This window comes from Pteropus alecto, unplaced genomic scaffold (genome assembly GCF_000325575.1).
Source record: "Pteropus alecto unplaced genomic scaffold, ASM32557v1 scaffold413, whole genome shotgun sequence".
NCBI classification, from domain to species: Eukaryota; Metazoa; Chordata; class Mammalia; order Chiroptera; family Pteropodidae; genus Pteropus; species Pteropus alecto.
Window position 1 is genome coordinate 3,261,102 of NW_006434120.1, and position 6,429 is coordinate 3,267,530.

Sequence of the window (6,429 nt, forward strand, 5' to 3'; positions counted from 1 at the left end):
AAGGACTTCATTTCTCCTTCATACGTAAAGGAGAGCTTAGCTGGATACATGATTCTAGGCTGGTAGTGCCTTTCACTTAATAGTTTAAATATTTGATTCCATTCTTTCTGACTTGTAAGGTTTGTGCTGAGAATTCCGAGGATAATCTAATAGGTTTGCCTTTACAAGTTACCCTTTTCTTCTCCCTGGCTACCCTGAGAATTCTGTCTTTGTCGTTGATTTTTGATAACTTTAATACAATGTGTCTTGATGAAGGCCTTTTTGGGTTGAGATAATTGGATATTCTATTGACTTCTTGAATTCCAAGCTCCAGCTCATTCCTTAGATTTGGGAAATTCTTGTCCACTATTTGTCTGAAAGTGCTTTCTACTCCCTGCTCCTTTTCCTCGCCTTCAATAATACTCATTATTCTTATGTTTCCTTTCCTGATATCACCTAGTTCTTGAATTTCTCTTTCATTATTTTTCATTCTTCGGTTTTCTCTTCTGATTTATTTCTAGATTTCTGTCTTCGATATCGCTGATCCTTTCCTCCATTTGGTCGACTCCATTTCCCAAGCTTGCTATTTCATTCATTATCTTTTAATGTGTTCTTCATCTCCAGAAGCTCTATTTGTTGTTTGTTTGTTTGTTTAGAACTTTAATCTCTTTGCTAAAAAACTCGTTCTGCTGTTCTAGTTGTGTTTTCAATTCCCAGAATTGTTGACATAATCATTTTGGATCTCACTGAGTTTTTTCAGAAGTACCATCCTGAATTCTTCTCATGTACATCACATATTTCTATGTTTTTAAGCTTATTTTCTGGAGATTTTTCTCTTTTTTTCTGGGCTACTTTGTCACCTTGGTTGTTCATGGTGTTTAATGGACTATTTCTCTGCCTGGGCATTAATCGAAGTGTATTCTGCATTTTGTCCAGAAAGAAGATTTATTATATAAAGGTTTCTCTTTAGCTTGCTGCAAAGAAGGTGTTTTTCTTTTGGTTTCCAGTAGGTGGCATGTAAGCCTCTTGGATTCCTGCTTTATATAGTCTTAATAATGCCTTTTTTTCCCTAATAGATATTCAATCACGCTCGCTACCCTCAGTCTTCGTCCCTGTCAGTATTAGCGACAGTTTTGGTAGCGTTTGCTCAGATCCCCCTGGGGTTCTGCGGTATTCAGTCTCGGAGGATATTGGAGGAGGGGTCCTCTGGGGTTTGGGGGCTACCACTCAGCCTCGCAGTTTTGCAACCGTAGCTGGTAAAAATCAACTGTTATTTTTCTGCCGTCCTCACTTCTCTGCCATCCCTACTTCTCTGCTGTCCTGCTTCTCTGCTTTCTGCCCTGATGACTGAGCCCTACTGCCTGCCATGTGGAGCTCAGAACTCTCCCAGGCAGGGCTGTTCAGGGAACTCGCTGCACCTTCTCCCCTCCCCCTCCTCTTACAGGGAGCTCTGGCGGCTGCGAGAGGCAGCTTCTTTATTACTCCCAATCCACGGCCCGACACCTAGGGTTCTGACCTGTGGTAGCTCTTATGCGCAGATCCCATGCTCAGAGGTGCTGGTGTGCAGTTTGGGTGTTTTTTGTTGAGTTTTAGATGTTCAACTTATTGTTGTTTCAAGCGGAGAGATTCGGGGATATCTCTCACTCTGCCATGTTTCTGATGTCACTCCTGCATCTCATTTTATAGAATGTATTAAGTCCTTAGTATGACTGAGGTCAACATTAAATGTTAGACATGACACCTACAAACACAAAGTTTAAAAAAAGAAATATGTAATAATTTTTAAAGAATTCAGTTAAAAGTTTGGAATAAGCAAAATAAGAAAAAAAAAGTTTTTCAATATATGCACTTGTTAGCAGGCCCATTTTCCTACATGGACATTCTCTTAGCCATAACATATCTCTGGAGCTTCTCTTTGTTTGTATTTCCAAGTTATTTACTTCACAGGGTTTGTTGTTTTTGGTTGGGGTTTTCTTCTTAGCAATTTTCAAATATTGCAGAGTTTTATAAACTTTCACCAACAATTTTGAGTGACCTCACATTCTCTGTGACTTGGCGTACTAGTGGCCTACTAGTTGTGCCCAGAACTACACTAGCCCTACCCAGAACCACATCTACGATCATAGACACACATCTTATAACAGTTCTTTCCCAGCATGAGAATCAAGCTTCTGACAAACCTTGCATTTGGAATATTCATGTGCAGGACCATTACTGAGAAAATAGGTTTGGAAGGATTGTAAAACCTTATGAAAAACTATAAATATTTTTACATTCACAAAAATAAAACGACAGGCACTAACTGACATTATACATATCTTAAATTACTAGTGTTGGGTACATTTTAACCTAATAATCCATTTTCCTTCCTTGTTACATTTCAGGATCTTCCTCAAATTTTCAGTAAGATACTTATAATTTTGGTTGTTTATAGCTATTACGTATACCAAGAAGTATTTTTTTTCTCTGTCTGATCCTTCTGCAAATGTGCATTCCCTTCTGATATCATAATTTGGAGATGGTGACTTCTCGCTCCTTGGCCCTACTGCAGTCCCAAGACACAGAATCACTGGAATGTTTGAGATGCTTTGGGAAACTTTTATTTGAAATATTTGGCACAGCTAAGTGTTTTCCAACCTCCCTTTCATAATACCAGGTTTTGTAGCCTTATCTTTGACCACAGAAACTTCATACAAAACACTTACCATCAGCACCTTGAAGACAAATAACAGGTTTAAGTACCCTCCTACTACTAGACAAGGGTGTGGATCCAAGGACTACTTTCCCTCACCTTCTTTTATTTCTTTTAGGAATGCAAAACCTACTTCCATATCACCTTTTGTGTTTCCTTTTTATTTTTATCTTCAATATCTCGTTTTCCTAAGTACTTAGAATCTAAATTGGTGAGGAAAAGGTATTTGGAAGGACACTAGGACACTCACTTTGAGTAAAAGAACTTGAGGAGGAGGAGGGATTACAAAACTCTGAGTTTATGACAGCCTGCTTTCTCTTCCACGGAAGGGAAGATTAAGGTACAGTCCTCCCAGGTTGAAAGTTTTTGGTAAATTACATTTTTTTAGGGGATCTTATTTATAGAGCACATGCTATTGGCTTTTTTTCTTTCATTTTTAATATTAAAAAGTTTACTTAATCCTCTATTATTTCTATTTTTCTGTACCTCTATCAAATTCCATTTTTTCCCCGATCCCATCTTCTCTTTCCTTCCTAAGGCCAGATCAACGTGTTTTCCAAATCTCCAACCTGGCTTAACTGTTTTAGCAATTGACAGTGCTAAATACTCTTTTCTTTGGGTCATTTAGAGACACCCTACGAAGGATACCCCTGCAAAATGTTCAGTGGTGCAGCTAACAGAGCAGAGCTGTAGAAGGTTCTGTGTAATTTTGTAATTTTTCTTCCTTTTCCCCTTCTCCTTCCTCTCCTTCTTCCTCTTCCCCTTCACTTCTCCTTCTTTTCCTTCTCCTTTTCTTCTTTTCCTCCTCCTCCTCCTCCTTCTTCTTCTTCAGTTGTTGAATGTAGGTAAAATACTTCATAGTTTAGCAAATCCAGATTAAATTTAAATGTCAACTTCAGAGATAAGAGGAGAGAAAGAAACATAAAAATTAGGAATTTATTCTTAAATGTAGCAGTTTAGGGAGGCAGTTTGCATAGCGGCTAAGAACACAGACAACAGAGCCAGACTGCCCAGGTTTGAATGCAGTGTCATCTCTTACTGACTGTGTGACTTTGAGCACCATTTTTTTTTTTTTTTTAATCTTGTCTTTACCTCAGCTTCCTCAATTGCAAAGTGGAGGTTGTTTTGCCTCATGGGGTTGTTACAAGAATAAGTTTATAAAAACTCACTTAGAACAGTACCTGGCAATAGTAAGTACTATAGAAATGTCAGTTACACTTACTTAAAATTATAATAATGAATAGATTGAGGCCCTAGAAACATTTTTAGTTTTTATAAACATGAGGTTTTGGTAATGTTTCTGATTTTTAAAAGATCACAAATGTGGTTTGGATTACCACCCCCCCCCACCCCCCACCCTGCCAAAAAAAAGGGTTTGTCTTAATAACTGGTTAACGAGTTTTTAAGAAAGAAACCATTTGTATGACCCAGTAAATACAGTGTAAAGTTCACTAACAGGAGATGTCTGGCTGGGATAGAAACTATTAAAGAAAATCCTGAGCATGATGTCAACTTGGAAACACATGCTTTACATTATTGTCCTATCAGTTTTCGAGTTCCTGGAATATGTCGCTGAAGCAGACAGACCCTTTTTTTTTTTAAGTAATCATTTTCTGTTATTGCATTTGACTTAGATAAACGACCTTCTAACTATTGGGAAACTTTTTGTAGGCTTTGTGATGGTTATTTAAAGTGACAGCTGTGACTGTCAAAATACCTTGAGTACCGTACTTTTCAAAAAGGAAAGATAATTCCTTTGAAAATAATAATGGAAGGATAATAGAATCCCAGATATGAGAAGGAATAGGGTCTGCAAGCTCATGGATGGCATTCATCTGCCAAGACAGGGAAGTCCATTTCAGGAGCTAACCGGTTTTGCTTGCTTCATAGTACGGAGTACTCTTGAGTTGCTACAATGAGGGCAAAGTACACTGGGCAATGCTCCAGCAGATTACTTTTTAGCCAGGAAAGACCATGGCAATTCTGCCTCTATTTAATGGCCAGTTCACAGCCATCTAATAGTATGGCTTTTCACTGAATATGTGACTAACTTAAATATATATATTTCACATATGTCCTACTTTAAATAATATTTCTGAACAAATATTTTACCTTGTAACAACTTATTTTATTGTCTATACATGAGTTATGGCAGCTTGTAACCAACATGGAGATTAATGAACCATACAAAAATAAAGTGCAAATCTGCGTTTTGAACCACGAGCACATTTAAGAGGGCTGTAGCATTAATTACAAGAGTTCGATGTTCAGATTTTGAGAGGCAGCATGATCTGGCTGAGCAAACACAAGTTTAGGAGTCCTACTGCCGGCATTTGAATCCTACCTTGTTTATTTTCTAGTCATCTGAGGCTTCACAAGTTATTTAATCCAAGTCTATTTATTCATCAATAAAATGGGGACAATATCCACTTTGAAACGTTTCAAGAATCCAATTAGATACATATGTGAAAGAGTGCCTACCTCACGGACAGAAAAATTTTCTCTCCAACATTCTATTCAACTCTCCCCTCTCTCCCAATAGAAAAAACTTCTCAGAATAATAGTCAAGGATTTCAGTGAAAGAAAATTCCATGTGTAAAGTACTTTATAGGCAGTGAGGGGTGTCTATCCTCAATTAGTTTAGTAATAACCTTGGTCATTAATTCTGTGGTAACTAAGTCTCAAAGTACAAAACTTGGAGGTATTCCTAAGTATTGTAATGAAACCGCACCATTTGTCGAGACAGCAAAGAGACCCAAGACGCTGAAAAAAAATTACCTTATTCTGTGGAGAAAAATCCTTCATAAAGGATATTTGTACTCAGGTAACTAAAAAGTTAAATATAGGAACCCATTACATATTAAGTGAAAGTTTCGTGTCCGGTTTCCCAGGACCTGAACTCTGGGGGAAAAAAAGCCAGAATGAAAACCTTGTATTTGGGAACATAGGTTTGAGCCAGGTTAATTCTAGAGGTCGTCCCAGACCATCTCCGGACACGTGGTGTCTTAAGATGTTAAATCCACCAGGGACGGATGATTAATTAGGCGCAGAGATGACAGGCGACCGCCAAAGGAGCCTTTTTCATCAAAGCAAAAAAGGAACAAGCAATAGGAACTGAGGGCTTCCCTTGGGGGCCCGGCAGCCTTCCCGCTCCCTCCAGGATTCCCTTCACACTCCTCAAAACCCAGTCCACAAAGAGGGTGAGCTTGGAAGGGACTGGTTAAGAAGCACCTCGCTGCCCCGCCCTGGCGGTCCCCTCCCGTGGTGGCCTCCTGTGCGCCCCGGACCGCGCGGCATCGAAGGCCACGGATTGCGTATCTCCGCACCTAAAATGCTCCAGGGCCAACTTAGACCCCTGGGTGCGCACTCACAGTGCAATCACTAACAAGTAGTATTCCCGGGGCCTGTGTGTCTATATAAGATTTGAGAAAATTCTTCAGAAACCAGCCACGGTAAAGGTAAGGAGGCTCTCAGCGGAGGCAAAGTTCTCCCAACCTTGGGCGCACGGCGGGGTAGGGGTACCTCGAGGCTCTTTTTTTATCAGCTCCCACTCCCTCATCCGATTTGCTTATGTCAATTTAACCCTAAAGATAATGTAGAGGTGGGAGAAGCACAGTTTTATAAAGAACCTCCGAAGAGCCCTGAGTGTGCGGAGGACGCAGACACCCTCGCGCATCTGTCAGTATCCGAATGCATACGCGAGGCCGGGGAAAGGGAAAACAACGGCGGGCGCAGGCGCACACCGCCCCGCCCGGCCG